At 41.5% G+C, this 16,438-nt stretch overlaps 1 long non-coding RNA gene and 1 pseudogene across 1 annotated transcript; both read left to right on the top strand.

Annotated features, from left to right (window-relative positions):
- The first annotated feature begins 1,329 nt into the window (after positions 1-1,329).
- LOC139433086 (uncharacterized) lies at positions 1,330-1,643 on the top strand. Its single transcript, XR_011642647.1, has 2 exons — positions 1,330-1,420; positions 1,508-1,643. It is a non-coding gene; the product is annotated as an uncharacterized lncRNA (long non-coding RNA).
- An 8,381-nt stretch (positions 1,644-10,024) lies between these two features.
- Positions 10,025-15,298, top strand: LOC117442105 (microtubule-associated tyrosine carboxypeptidase 1-like; annotated as a pseudogene).
- Positions 15,299-16,438: the final 1,140 nt, after the last annotated feature.

Here is a 16,438-nt window from a genome sequence, read left to right as displayed (position 1 = left end):
ATCTCAATATATTGACTTAGCTATCTCAATATATTGAGTTATATATATTTTTATTGAAACAATGTAAAATACAGAATAAGGAACATAGACATCAATGTTCATCATATGAGCGGTACAACTTCATATTAAGGTACACAAATTCACCATCAACTAGTTGTTAATTAACATGCATATTAGCAGTATATTGGCTCTTTATTGGTCATTATAAAACACTTATTAATGACTTATTCTACATGACCATATTCTACAAGTAATCTGTGTATGTTACACTTGCATGTATGAGATCATTAAGTGCCTTATAACTTGTTTTTTTATAGTTTCACTCCGTTTGAATGTCAGTGGACTGCAAATAAGTCAATAAAGGAGCATGGCTGCTCATTCCCTGGCTCTCAAAAGAGTTTGGCTGGCTGTTTAATCTATGTTCACACTGAGACAGTACAACACATAGAGAGAACAGTACACCTAGTGTGTAAGTACATACAAGCAGGTCACACAGTATGATCACAAATACATAAACTTTGTTAAAAATCGTTTTTTATTAAAAAGTACAGGCTGCACTATGTGTTCTCAGCCTTGGAAACACTTGCCATGTTTTGGTGTGTCTGAACCTCTCTTTAGTGGTTCATTAATAAAACAGATATTTCAACGTGTGCCTACTTTGTTCATGTACTGTTGAGGTTAATTTCAGTAGTTGTGTGCTATAATGTATTTACAAAGTGTGAAGAGGAGGCCACTTTAGAATAGGGGACCTGTTCAGGTCAATTAGAGTCAATCTACTAGCTTATTGGTTATGAACAAGACTTCACTTTAAAATAGGGAACATAGAAATACCTAATTTTGAGTTATTTAGACATATTGAGGAGAGCATATTAAGACCAAATCTCATATACAACAACTTCCTGCCAGCCGGGCAACCACTTTTAAAAGTTAGCGTTGAGCCCTGATTTAAGGAACGTTTACAGATAACAGATTAGGCTAGGATACCGGATGAAGTTAGCAACACACGTTAACCACGTTAACCACCAGCCTATTAATCCGTTCTCCTAATGTTATTTCAACCCAACGTTGTGGAATTAGAGAAAAGGGGCTTCTTAACGTAACATTGGGTCGTGTGATTGTAGTGGGTGGAGGTGGTGAAATGAGGATATCCATCTTGGAGTTCAAGCTAGTATAAATAGTTAACGTTACACAATAATAAGGAAGAGAGCTATTTTTGTGATACATCGCTATTGATATATGGATTTAGAGTGCATATTTGAGACTTTCAAACAGTAAACAAAAACGTAACTTATGGGTGAGTAGAGCCATATAATGTCCTTGTGATTCTGTTGATTATTACCTGTCTGTATTATGTTGCAGCTCAGCTGATTTTGGATTGATGGCAATGGGATAGGGACTTAAGTGAGAGTGAAAACACAAGGTAAGTTTAAAATAGGTCAGCAATTTCCCATCCTCTGGTTGCTAGATGTATCTAACCCTTTCTCCTGTCTTTGTCTCTCTCTTTCAGCACAAGAACCCCAGGAGGATTCAATGGAGCCTGAAGACCTGCAATGAGACCCTCACCCTGCACCTGAGTCTCAACTCCCAGAGTTTTGCAAGCCTCTCTCTGTTCCTTATTTTTGATTAAACAGACGTTAAGCTTCCCAATGGTGTGGTCTTCGTTTTGTGAAAAATATGATTACCTCACATGTTTTGTTGCTGTTGTTGTCTTTTGTGATAGTTCAATTGCTCCTGCTGACTTGAGCCAGCCATTCTTTCCTCCTCTCTGTGTCAGTGGGGAAGCCGTACATTTGTACTCCTTTCTCTGAGCGCTTGGAGCATCCCCAGGCAGCACAGCAAACCATGGGGGAGACTATATGCCAGGACAACACAGAGGAAAAGGCACAGACAAACTGCATGATATGCTATTCAATGTTTATTGAATTCCATTTATTTACAATGGATGTTCCTAAAACAACACATTGAACATCATCATCATGCTGCTGCTGCTAGTCCTTTGACTCATTGTGCTGTCAGTTGACAATCATTGATAGTCACCTGTCAGTCTCCTGTCCTTTCTGAAAGTCAAGATTACATTACTCATTTAGATTACTTATGTCCTCAATTACCATGGGATTACTGAAACCACCATGAATTAAATAAATGGTAGAAATGTATCTAATCAGAATTTTGAAACCTTCCTTCCCATCCCCTCCCTCTAAATATATCAATAAACATTAATTTGTGATGCTCCTGACTACCATACAGGTTTAAGAAGATAACATTTGTTTTAAAGAATTCAAAGCAATAAATAACAGGCTCTTTAACCAAGGCAACGTAAGCCTAACATGTATATGTTAACAGGTAAGATAGCTGTTCACACTCTATTTTCTACTTTTTGTAATGCTATTTTTATTTAAGATGTTTACATTTTCGATTGTTTAATTCTAGTCTTTTAACTGTCTAATGTACAATGCCTTGTCTTTTGCTGCTGCAGCGTAAACATTTCCCCAATTGTTATCAATAAAGTACTTCTTATTTTATCTTAATCCTCAAATATTGGCAAATTTTACTTAAAAAAAAAAAAACATTGATGTAACTACATACACATATCGATATGTTGTATAAATATTGCAAATCAAAACCTTTATTGACCACTAATTACCAAAAATTGCATTTCTATCCTGGTATTAATGCATTCAAATCGTGATTCAAATGTCCCGCCACGAACTTCCGGGGAACTATTGAGTCTCCCTGAACCACGTGGTGATCAAGCATTTTGGACTTCCGCTGTCGCAACTATTCTATCTATATGGCTGCTCTCAACTAATGGCCTATTACTTGTAGAATATGGTCATGTAGAATAAGGCATTAAGTGTTTTATAATGACTAAGAGCCAATATACTGCTGATATGCATGTTAATTAACAACTAGTTGATGGTTAATTTGTTTACCTTAATATAAAGTTGCACCGCTTATATGATGAACATTGATGTCCATGTGCCTTATTCTGTATTTGACAGATTTTTTTTTTTAAGGACGCAAGTAGTCTAGATGGAAATAGGGGTCCACGCGCACCCCTCGGAATTTTTTATGCCACCTGATTTTTCTTAATCCTTAAAGTGTCTACTTTCAGAATCTGCCAGGTGCCAAGCTGAAATAATGTCCGAAAGACTCAATTTTTAACCCTTTATTGCACCTAACCCAAACATTACAATTTGATGTAGCAAGAGGCATAACCTTTTTTGACATTTGACAACATTTTGACTATATTTCTGGACAAAAACAGCAACAAAATGTGTGTCTGACTAACTACTTTTTTATTTTTCAAACGCATAGAGTGAATATTTGTTGACAATCAGTTTTTTTTCAATCCTGCAAGTGTTTATTTTAAGATTATATTGGGTAACAAGCTGAAATAATGTCCCAAAGGCTAGTTTTAACCCTTTATAGCACCTAACCCAAAAATCGAAAATATAATGTAGAAGAGGCATAACTTTTGAAGTAGACAACTTGGAGCGAAATTAATAAATTTTCCCACACAATTTTGATCCTAGGAATTCAATGGGATGGTTATTGTTGACATTTGACAACATTTTGACTGTATTTCTGGACAAAAACAGCAAGAAACGACCAAACTACCTTTTCAACACATAGGGTACATATGTTCACAATCAGTTTCTCTAATCCTTTAAATGAAATGAAATCTTGTTGGGTTTATTTTTAACTCTTTATTGCACCAAAATCAAACATGAAAGATTATGTAAAGTGTGATATAATTACAACTTGAACAATGAATACATTTACCTTTTCATGTCACTACCAACTTGCTGACCTAAACTATTCAATTTCTTCCATCTCCAGCTTTTCATCCTCATGCTCGTACTCTCATCCACTTCACCCACAGACAAGTTATTGTTGGCATAATCGGTCACCTTGTCAAGAGCTGCGTGCTCTTCTGACTCTGCTCTCTGAGCCAGTACCTCAACAAGAGAAGGAGGGAGGATGGGTCCAGACCGGTTCCAACACCTCCTCTTCTCCTGTCTTCTCCCAGCCCATGCCTGGATCATGTGCTTTTGGGCTCTCGATTATTGCCTTGTCTGCTCTCTTATAGAAGGCGACTCTGTAGTTGGCTCGCTGGACATGTGGAATGAGACGGACCTTGGGGGGAGGCAGGCGTTCCAGGTCTACTTTTGACTTAGAGTCCAGGACTTTGTCAGCGCCGACCATCTTTCTCATCATTTTCACCCGTACTGTGTCAAACTGTTGTCATCCGTGCTTGGCCATACATAATGCATGTGAAGCTCTCCATCTCCTCTTGAAGCTCATCAGTGACCATCCAGTCTGCACCAAGCTGCCTGAAAGCTTTGTGGAGTTTAGGAGTCTTCTCCAGCTTCTTCAGGGGATTCACCTTGCCTTTGCCTTTTAAAAGCGCTGGTACAGTCCTCCCCAGTAAAGACGTAGAATCCCAGCAGTGTGCTACAGTAGTCAGGGCCCAGTGATTCCGACAGTTCCGTCACATTTATCAGTGTGCGATGTTTGCCAGAGCCGTGGTCAAGGTAGATGGAGAGGTTGATCCTGCTGGCATGGTAGAGGAGGTCAGGGTCGTCAATCATGCCACACATCTCAAGAGTAAGCTCATAGAGCTGAGCGCGGGCAGAGGTTGTGCGGCACCATTTCTGGTATGCGCCACAGTTGTTTGAAGAGACCTAGTAGACCACCTGCAATGTAGAGAGGGAGAAGTCTGAATTTTAGCGTCACAACCAACATGAACATGGAAATTAAATATAGGTGACTATGTTTGTGTCTACAAACTGACATACCTGAAGTCTTAGCAAACCTCATGAATGTCTCCTCCACGGTCTTGTCCACTGCTGCGAGAGCCCCTGGGATCAATGATCGTGCAACAGCTATAGCTCCAAGCTTGATGTAATCAAGAGCACCAGGATGGGAGAGGTCGATGTTTGTGAGAAAGGCCTCAAACCAGGTAAGGTACCTGGAGGAAATTAATGATAATTAAAGTTTATTACAACAACTACAATAAGCTCCCACTTATTTTTTAATTGAGTATTCAGGGAATTAGTGCATAGATTACCTGGTGTAGTTGTGGCCAGCTTCTATGAGGATCTCGGCGTAGCCCGCTCCAAGACACTTGCGCCCAGTGAGTCTGCCCATGTAATTCATGGCTGTGTGGAACTTGCCAATGAGGTTCACATGCTTACTGAATTCCTCCTCGTACTTCCATACTATAGGACAGGCTTTCATGACGACTCGTACTTCCATACTATAGGACAGGCTTTCATGACGACTCCCAGGTCAAACGTGTTGATGGTGTATGGCTGTCCAACCTCCTCAGTTGCTGCTTCGGATCTCTTGAGTAGCTCATACACTACGGCGTTGTCTGTAATGGGCTGGTTGATGGGGGAGTAAAAGTCGATGGTAGATTTCCTAGGAGGCACTTTCCCTGTGCTTGAAATAAAACCACCAAATCCAGGCACTTGTTGCTTGCCCTGGCTGCTCAACCATCTGCTGAGGAGGTGGGTGTTGTACTGCAACATTGAGGCATCATATGACACTTGGTTCTCAGCAGGAGGGGTAAAGTTGGCATTCTTGGGGAATTTGGGGTCAACTCTTTTGAATGCCAGCTCTGGCAGCGTCTCGGGAGGCGTGATCTTAAGGCTTTTCATCTTGGATGACCTGTCATAGAGAGGAAGGGTCCTTTTCTTGGTGCTCACATGGCTCTCCTTCACTTCTTGAATCATGATTCCCCCGGCGCTTTTTACCACATTTGAACCATGAACATTGGTAGTGATTCTGTTCAGGTTGTCCCACTCGCTGTGAAAAACAGGGTTTCCCTCGCCAGTGATTATTTGAGGGGTCAGGTTGGTGGACATCTCATCAAAAGCCTTGGCCTCAAGTTCAATACTGAAGTCATATGTCTCCGAGTGTCCTAGTCGTGAAAGGATGGTTGTGAGCTGTAAAGATAAACAAATGTGTTTTTTATCAATATCAAATACCTGTATGAAGCATAGTTGAGCAATGACAATGTAGGACCTCATAAGCAATAAGTTAGCTGATCACTCACCTGTTTGCTTTGATAGAGGTGCCAAAGTGTGGCACACAGGAGGATGTGCTTTGGGAGTTTCCACTTGCTGTTAGTTGCTGCTCGACACACATCTTGTGTAATCGAATAGACCAGCCTCTGCGTCTTCTCACACTTTTCTTCATCAAGTGTCCCAGTCACCACTGAGCTCAGAAATTGTACAAGATGCTCTGGGAGCAGTTCATCCATTTTCACAGCATCCAGCTCCTGTGCAGTTGGGGGCCATGGTAGATCCTTTGACTCTTTGAATGCCTTTTTAATGTGAGAATTGAGGGTGAGTGCTGCTTCTTGTAGTTGATCAGATGTTCCAAGTTTGTACGCACATTTAACTGCTTCATCTACAGTAATGCTTGAGCTGTATATAAGGTTCAACTCAAGACAACCATGGTGTGGTACCTTTGAGAATGTGAGTTCACGAAATATGTCTTTGTCTCCTTGTAAACGTCTTGCCAATTTCTCACTGCGGTATTCAGGATTAGGAAAACCTTCACCTTCCAGTGTCTTCCTGTACAAGTTGCACATGGATCTTAGCTGGACGACTTCTTTGTGTTCAACCACATTCCTAAGAATGTAATCCTTTACTACACAATAGGACTTGTCATGTGCTGCCATTTTCCGGGCCTGCAGGCTGTCAATGTTGTCTGCTGCCTTTTTTCCTCTCTTCCTTCCACGCTCATGGTTTTGGTACTCATTGTTGAAGTTATTTCTGCATGGATGATACTGAGCTTCCATAGCAAAGAGGTCCTTGCCCTGCACCTTGCGATAAAGATCCCCTTTCTTCAATTCCTGTGCCCTAGGTTCGATAACTTTCCAGGCTGGTTCTTTGTGTTTCCAACTCTGAAACTTTTTTAGCTCTTCAGTCTTCCCCTTGAACTTGGTTGTTGTTTTGTCACAGAAGATACACTGATTTGGGAACAAGACGGAACACCACAGCCCCTTCCAGTTTGACTTGAGACATTTGGGATGGCGTAGGGAGTCCTTTATCGATGACGATGATTCACCAGATGTAGAAGCCTTTGACACTTTAAACGATCCAATTCCCTGTGAAGGTTTTGTAGCAGTTTTGATGTAGTAGCCAGTTTTCTCCAAAGGCAAGCCTTCTAACGTCATGGTATTTGGTCACAATATCCTTCATGCGGTATGGTGATGGTGGCTGTTTCGCAAGAGTCTCATATCACGAACACTGTGTAGATACGATAGCTTCTCGCTGGCCCCCCCTTGCATTTGCCGAGCATGATAAAATTACCATACTCAGAAGTTGAGACATGTAAAATACATGTTATCGATCTAATCCTCTTTGGAGGCACTTCAGCTGTGTTACAAGGTTTCCTTTTCCTCATTGTCAGCAGTTTATGAAGTAATCAGCCTGAATAAAGAAATTAGAAACATTAGACAGCTACCAACACTCTGAGGAGGACCAAATGATTAAGCATACAATGTTTCCTTTTTCCTATGGTTAGTATGAGTAATTGTTACGATGTGAGGTGCAGGTGAAAGAACGATACGTGGAGAGAGGGTTTTCTTGCAAAAATAAACAGGCGTTTTATTCTTAGCCTTCCACATTATTCCACAGAAACACAAACTGCATGCCTGGTGCTGCATTCACCAGCAAGGAACAAACACAAAAACGAATGCCCCTTCCCCTCTCTTCCCAACCACATTTATAGGAGACGGCCCGCCTTCCCACTCCAACCTGGCCAATCAGGTCATGGTTCTAAAAACGGAGTGAAGGCTTAAATACAAATTAAACACTGTTGTCTACCTTAATAAACCCCTAAAGGCTTAAGTAATTCATTATTGCATCGCCATAAATATTATATCTTCAATAACAACAGGTCTGCTTAAAACGGATAGTTTTTAACTAATTGACACTCGTGAAATCACACATTTCCTGACCAATCGCGTCCAAGACTCCGCCTAATCATACGGCACATAATGGAGTACTTTGGAGGCGTGCTCCCCCTTTGAGCACTGGGACAAGATGGCCCTCCAGGTTCTGAACAAAGGAAATGTGTGATTACTTGATGCTTGTGTGTTTTACAGACTGACAAACGAATTTAGACGCATTTTATTAGTTTGTCTATGTAAACTGTTTTTATAACTTTAACTGAAATAAAGGCAACTCAGAAAAAACATGTACTACCTTTCTGTCAACTGTCAACCAACTGCCGAGCCCCGGTCACCAACATCATCAGCTTGGTACCCAATATTATCCAAAAATAAACACTTAAAGTATTAGAAAAAAACTGATTGTGAACGAATATTCACTATGCACTTTAAAAAATGAAAAGGTAGTTGGTTCATACACACACATGTTTGGTCATTTCTTGCTGTTTTTGTCCAGAAATACAGTCAAAATGTTGTCAAATGTCAAAAATAACCATCCCATGAATTCCTAGGGTCAGAATTGTATGGAAAAATGTATTCATTTGTCTCTGTATGTTGTTTACTTCAAAGGTTTATGCGTTTGCCTCTTGCTACATCACATTTTAATGTTCGGTTTTGGGTTAGGTGCAATAAAGGGTTTACAAATGTAGCCTTTCGGACATTATTTCAGCTTGGCACATGGCAGATTCTGAAAGTAGACACTTTAAGTGATTAAGAAAAATCAGGTGGCATAAAAATTCCGAGGGGTGTGCGTGGACCCATCTAGACTAACGGGGTAGCGTCATGACGTACAGACGTACCCGCGTAACGCGTCATATCTTCCAACACAACCGCCGCTTCCTCCCTGGCCGGCCCAGGCAGGCGCCTCAGGCCCCGCTCCTTACTGAACCGCTATCCGCTAATTATCATCATTCCCCGGCAACACACAGCTCCTCTGCCCGGTTTGTGGAGCTGCGGCCGGAATGAGTGAACGAAACGGCAGGCATCTTTAAAGAAGTCCTGGGACTCGCTGTTCCTCGGTAAGTAAGCTTATTTATTTAAGTTTGTGAGTTAAATGGCTCCTTAAGAGTTGTCTTCAGAATTAATGCATGTGTCTGTTATTTGGTCTACTGTCTCCATGAGAATTCAAATTCAAACTGTATTCTGTTCTTTCATGTAATATAAGTAACTGTTAGCTTAGTATGTTACTAGTGGTTAGCTGTATACTTAATGATTTCTGGATGGGTGCTTTGTTCCTGTCCAGACAACATGGACTGTCTGTTTCCTGTTTGGTTAATCTGTGCCATACATACTGACACATTCACTGACATGCTTCTCAACTGTAATCTAATTAAAGCATCAGCAGTGACCTTGACATCAGCCTCATGTCCTCCTCTTTCATACCAGCAGCATCAATAAGCAGCATCAGTGGTGGATTAAGTAAATGTCTCAAATGCTGTACTTGGGTAAACATGTGTGGTACTTGTGTTTACTTGAGGTTTTCACTCTTATCGTTGTACTTCTACTTCACTACACCTGAGAGGGAGATATTGTCCCTTTTACTACACTGCATTTGTCTGACAGGGATGAAGTGTTATACAATTCTCCTATTATTTTAATAAAGTATTTACAAGGTTTTTGCTTCAGTCTCCCCCTGGATCAGCTGGAGATTGCATCATAAGCTGTAACCCTAAGGTTATAATACGTTATATTTTCAAGATGATCACATAGCATTTCTATATACAAAGAGTTACAAATTAAAACAACATTAAATATCTCAGAAGAAAAATGCAACATACACCTAACAGCAGCAGTTGTATCAATCCAAAAACACAATATATGACATTAACATTTGAACATATTTGCGCAGTTACTGCTTTACTTTTTATAATGTAGGTTTGAATGCAGGACTTCCACCACGGTGTAGTGACCGACATCAACCCATTTTCCTCATCTGTCACACAAAAACACCATCACTCGCAACAGTAAGCAGTATGCATGAATCTGTGTGTCCACAGCGTTGGGGCTGGAGGAAGGTTGAGACTGAGGCTTAGCGGCGCTGGGTGATGAGTTTAGACTCAGTTTGAAGTCTTCATGGATCAGGTTGAGGGTGAAAGTTGTGGGGAGCAGCAGGGACCTGATGGAGCCAAACGTCCGAGCAGATCCAACCAAAAACCACAGGGACGCCCACACCTGCCCGCCAAGAAGAGCAATGATGCCAAGAAAGAGAAGGTGTCCCAAAATGGACTTCCGACCGACGAATGGCAGCCAGGCACAGAGGAGGCCATCATCATCAAAAGGTGGGGCTACTCCAAGACCCGCCGCTCCGCCGCCCCCTCAGCCTGGAGATGACACCCCAGCGGTTGAGAGGGTCTCAGGAGCAATGGCAGACAGGCGGATGGTGCAGCCCCCTTGGCGCAGTGGTCCGGCCGCCCCCTTGCCCCCACACGCAGCCTGACCAGCCCGAGCCTGGGCGCAGGATGGATGCGGCGCAGCGAGAGCACCTGCTCCGTCAACTACTCCCTTGGTCTACGAGCCAGCAGGGGGCAAATGCGGCCTGCCACCTCCCTGCCACACATACCTAAGGGGGTGGCCGGGAGTTCACTGCCCACATCCTCCAGGCCCTGTCTGCTGGTGGCCCTCAGGCCCCTCAACCTGGAGCAGGAGAAGCAGACTTTCTTCCAGTCCGACTACAAGTACGAGCCTCAGTTTGAGTACGCCCAGCCGGAGCCGAGGAGCGTGTTGGACAAGTACCGAGAGGGATCCGGCCTCTTCCTGGAACAGGTACAGTACTGCACATCCGTACATATCACCTGTGAGTTCACATGATGATGGTGATGATGATTTGTATGTTCCACTGCAGGCGGTTGGGATCATGGAGTGTGTCCTGAGGAAGTTTGGCTGCTATGAGAACTTCGAGGTGGTGACAGGCGGCAGCATCCTCCCTAAAAGTCAAGTCTGGGCTGCTGTTCGTAAATATCTGCAGAAAGAAGGCTGTGTGGGAGAGGTGAGTGACATGCAGCACAGAGCCTTAAACAACAGCAGGTATTTTGACGTTCAGCAGGAAAAAGCAAAGGTTTTGGTTTTATTCAAGTGACCCACATTTAGGCCCAAAATGCTTGTATGCGCAAACAAATGCCTTGCTCATGGACACTTCAGACACCCCAGCAGACGAGCTACCCGTCCAAACTCTGTATTTTTCAATCCGGGCAGGGACATAAACTTGTGACGATAATGTTCTTCTTCTTAATTGAATTGTTATTATTCACGCCTGTGGTTTGATATATGTCAACATGAGTGTAGTTTGATAAAGGAAATCCAGTTAAAGAAACAATTTCTCACATCTTTGATCTCATTTAACAATAGTAAAAATGTAAGTATAAAGCTTGCAGTGTTATCATCAATTGCCACAGCTTTAGACTTTACTGTGAGAACTTTATTAAAGAAAGGTGTGTTTACTAGTGATGTCTTTAACACATAATACATTGTTGGTGGTCTTGCTCCCGAGCGGAAAAATAATCCGGTAACGTGCCTATTTGTTGGCCACCGGAGCTGCTGGCACATCAAAGTGATCAAGACTAAGCTTGTGAGTGTTTTTGCTTCCAAGTTCTCACCAGACCTAGATGCTGAACTTTGTCTGTGTATCTGAAAGAAAAAACTTGGGCCGTGAGGTTGCCTGTTGCCAACAAATTGGCACTATACACGGTAGATACGGTTCATTTAAAGTATCTGCTAGATGCAATGAGGTCAGCGAAATGTACAATCCGGAGATCTGCCAGAAGGGGCATTGTCCGGCGATATTATGAGCCGCGCAGAGCGGGAGTTACGCTTCAAACACTGCACCTACTGCGGAGGGGAATGAGTGTGTCCTGCTGGTGCTAATGGGCACTCACTTGCTCGCTAAATGATATTCGGGTCTTGTCGTACAACTGTCGTGGCCTTCGTATGGGACAGAGCACAGGGGGATAAAGCTCGCCGCATTGTAGTTGACCACCTTCTGGAGAACTGTGACATACTATGTATGCAAGAGACATTTTTAGCGAAGCAAGACTTGGAAAAACTGAACTCTTTCAATGATAATTTCCATGGGGCTGGGGAGTCTACTACTGACTTTGGCATGGGAATAGTCAGAGGAAGGATATCAGGGGGTGTGGCTATCCTGTGGAATAAGAACCTTGATTCATCAATAAATGTGGTTAGTTGGCCGACCGGTGCATTGCAACACAGTTTACTCACGATGACAAGGAATTTATTGTAAATGTGTATACACCCTATGAATGTCATCAGAATGAGGATGAATATCTAAATAGGCTTGCTTTCATGAATTCCTTTATTCAAAGCAACACTTCTTCTTGTGTGTATGTCATTGGGGATATGAATGCAGATATCTCAGACAGGAACTCATTATTTGCCAAGCACTATGGCTCAGTTCTGTCACGATAACAATTTTATATTGTCAAGCAAGGTGCCTGCAGATAGTTATACCTACATTAGCGAGGCCTGGCATCACTACGTCATGGCGTGATCATTGTATTAGTACAGCTGATGCTCATGCTACTTGAGTGTATGAGCATTCTGTATGGGACAGCAACGACTGATCATATACCTGTTGCTATGTCAATACATGTCGAACATCTACCTGGGCTAACCAGAAATGTAAATAGTGCTCAAACAGAAAAACTAGACTGGTCAACCCTACAAAGGAGACATTACATCCTATTATGCTCAGACGGATACATCCTTAACTAATATTCATCTACCTAGGAGATGCAATGATGTGTAGTGATGTTAACTGTAAGGATGCAAGCATAGGAGTGATATCTGCTCCATGTACAGTGATAGAGTAAGTGCTCTGGATGAAGGCAGTAAGCCTTACTACAAAAGTAACAAGTAAGACTACATAACATCACGGCCTGGCTGGAAATAGGTATGTAGCTGAGTATCATGCTGAAGCCTGTGAAGCCCACAAATCATGGGCTATGGCAGGACAGACCCAGACAAGGGTCTGCATTTGAGTACAAGAAGCTTACTAATGCAAGATACAAGTATGCTATCCGCTTCATCTTGTAAAAATGAGCAAGCCATGAGGGCCGATTCCATGGCTAAGAAGCTGCTCAGTAACAATGTTATGGATTTTTGGAAAGAAGTGAGGGCTATTAATAAATGCAAAATATCTCTACAATGCACTGTTGACGGAACATCTGGAACAGACAACATTGTGGAGTTATGCGACAGCATTATAGTACCTTATTCAACTGTGTCCAAAGTGAACTGTAGATGACAGTGATAACAATGAGTCAATGGTGATAACGCCACATGAGGTATGCCAAGCCTATAAAAAGCTGTCACAACAAGCCAGTGGTGTAGATCATATTTCTGCTGAACATCTTAAATATGCCAGTGTAAAGATAGCTCCTCTTCTTTCTATCTGCTTTACTGCCTTTATGAGTCATGGCTTGTTACCAGACTCAATGTTGTCTGTTCTGTTGGTGCCAGTTATTAAGGACAAAGCCGGTAAAGTGGGAAGCCTAGATAACTATAGGCCCATAGCGTTAGCCAGCATACTGTCAAAAGTCCTAGAAAGAATTCTGCTGGACAGATTAGATGACTTTATTAACTCAACAGATAACCAGTTTGGCTTTAAGGCTAAACATGGCACTGACTTGTGTATATACGCCTTAAAGGAAATTGTCAACAAATATAGAGGTAATAACTCCTCAGTTCTTATGTGTTTCATTGATGCTTCTAAAGCCTTTGATCGTGTTAATCATAGGAAGTTATTTGTTAAACTGAGTCAAAGAGGGGTGCCCAAATACATTGTGAGAAGTTCTGGTCTACTGGTATGGCCACCAGACTATGCAAGTCAAATGGGGCAATAGGGTCTCAGCCCCATTTGGGGTTAGCAATGGTGTCAGACAAGGTGGAATGATGTCCCCAGTTCTTTTTAACCTTTATATTGATGATCTGTCCAAGCGACTGAGAGCCTGTAATACTGGATGCATGATTGGTAGTACTCTAGTGAACCATATTATGTATGCAGATGATCTTGTTGTGCTGAGTCCATCTAGCGCTGGTCTTCAGCAGCTTCTTGCTGTTTGTTCTGTGTATGGTGTGGAGCATGACATCAAATACAACGCCAGTAAGAGTGCTGTCATGATCTTTAGAACCAAAGAAGATAAATGTCTTAAATTTCCTGATTTTAAATTGTCTGATATTAATCTTAGTGTCTGTAATAAGTTAAAATATCTTGGACACTTTATTACAGAACAAATGACAGATGATGAAGATATTTATAGGCAATGCCGCATGATGTATGCACAAGCAAACATTCTCCTACGTAAGTTTGGTGCGTGTACAGATGGAGTGGAAGATGTCTCTGCTCAGAGCGTGTTGCACACCGCACTACACGGCTCATCTGTGGTCAAACTACAGAAAAGCAAGTTTACGGAAACTTCAAGTAGCTCATAACGATGCCATGAGAATATTGCTGAAGAGACCTCGATGGTCGAGTGCAGGTGAAATGTGTGTGGCTGCAGGAGTCAATACTCTACCAGCTGTTTTAAGAAGTCTTATGTATAAATGTATTTGCCGGCTTAATGACTCTGATAATGAAATCCTCTTGGCCTTATCGAACATAAGGTTTAGTACTACACGCTACCAATCGCAGCTGTGGAGACATTGGTATAGTTGTCTCTTGTAGGACACTGATTTAAATTATTCTTAAACTATGAATTCTTTTTATGCTATGTATGTATTTATTATATGCTAATGTCTTGTCTTTTATCTATGTAATGTCTTGTCTTTTATCTGGAACCCTGAGTCTGTAATAAAGTTTTCATTCATTCATTCATTCACCGTGTTTACCCTCCCCCTGACCTGCCCTGCTAAAATCACCCCCTTACCGTCCTGCAGTGAGATTTGTTTGATGTTTTACCACCTGAACCTGAGCTTGGCACAAGTACATCACATATAACCACTAGCACACAAATTCAGCCTCTGGATATAACACGACTCAAAGAAAAGATGAAATTAACTATTTATTATTAAATTAATTATTATGTTGCAGCTCAGCTGATTTTGGATTGATGGCAATGGGATAGGGACTTAAGTGAGAGTGAAAACACAAGGTAAGTTTAAAATAGGTCAGCAATTTCCCATCCTCTGGTTGCTAGATGTATCTAACCCTTTCTCCTGTCTTTGTCTCTCTCTTTCAGCACAAGAACCCCAGGAGGATTCAATGGAGCCTGAAGACCTGCAATGAGACCCTCACCCTGCACCTGAGTCTCAACTCCCAGAGTTTTGCAAGCCTCTCTCTGTTCCTTATTTTTGATTAAACAGACGTTAAGCTTCCCAATGGTGTGGTCTTCGTTTTGTGAAAAATATGATTACCTCACATGTTTTGTTGCTGTTGTTGTCTTTTGTGATAGTTCAATTGCTCCTGCTGACTTGAGCCAGCCATTCTTTCCTCCTCTCTGTGTCAGTGGGGAAGCCGTACATTTGTACTCCTTCTCTGAGCGCTTGGAGCATCCCCCCGGCAGCACAGCAAACCATGGGGGAGACTATATGCCAGGACAACACAGAGGAAAAGGCACAGACAAACTGCATGATATGCTATTCAATGTTATTGAATTCCATTTATTTACAATGGATGTTCCTAAAAACAACACATTGAACATCATCATCTATGCTGCTTGCTGCTAGTCCTTTGACTCATTGTGCTGTCAGTTGACAATCATTGATAGTCACCTGTCAGTCCCTGTCCTTTCTGAAAGTCAAGATTACATTACTCATTTAGATTACTTATGTCCTCAATTACCATGGGATTACTGAAACCACCATGAATTAAATAAATGGTAGAATGTATCTAATCAGAATTTTGGAAACCTTCCTTCCCATCCCCTCCCTCTAAATATATCAATAAACATTAATTTGTGATGCTCCTGACTACCATACAGGTTTTAAGAAGATAACATTTGTTTTAAAGAATTCAAAGCAATAAATAACAGGCTCTTTAACCAAGGCAACGTAAGCCTAACATGTATATGTAACAGGTAAGATAGCTGTTCACACTCTATTTCTACTTTTTGTAATGCTATTTTTATTTAAGATTGTTTACATTTTCGATTGTTTAATTCTAGTCTTTTAACTGTCTAATGTACAATGCCTTGTCTTTTGCTGCTGCAGCGTAAACATTTCCCCAATTGTTATCAATAAAGTACTTCTTATTTTAATCTTATCCTCAAATATTGGCAAATTTACTTAAAAAAAAAAAAACATGATGTAACTACATACACATATCGATATGTTGTATAAATATTGCAAATCAAACCTTATTGACCACTAATTACCAAAAATTGCATTTCTATCCTGGTATTAATGCAATTCAAATCGTGATTCAAATGTCCCGCCACAACTTCCGGGGAACTATTGAGTCTCCCTGAACCACGTGGTGATCAAGCATTTTGACTTCCGCTGTCGCAACTATTCTAT

The sequence above is a fragment of the Pseudochaenichthys georgianus genome, chromosome 3, assembly GCF_902827115.2.
Source record: "Pseudochaenichthys georgianus chromosome 3, fPseGeo1.2, whole genome shotgun sequence".
Lineage (NCBI taxonomy): Eukaryota > Metazoa > Chordata > Actinopteri > Perciformes > Channichthyidae > Pseudochaenichthys > Pseudochaenichthys georgianus.
The sequence above is the reverse complement of the archived record's forward strand: the minus strand, read 5'-3'. Positions and strand labels throughout refer to the sequence as shown.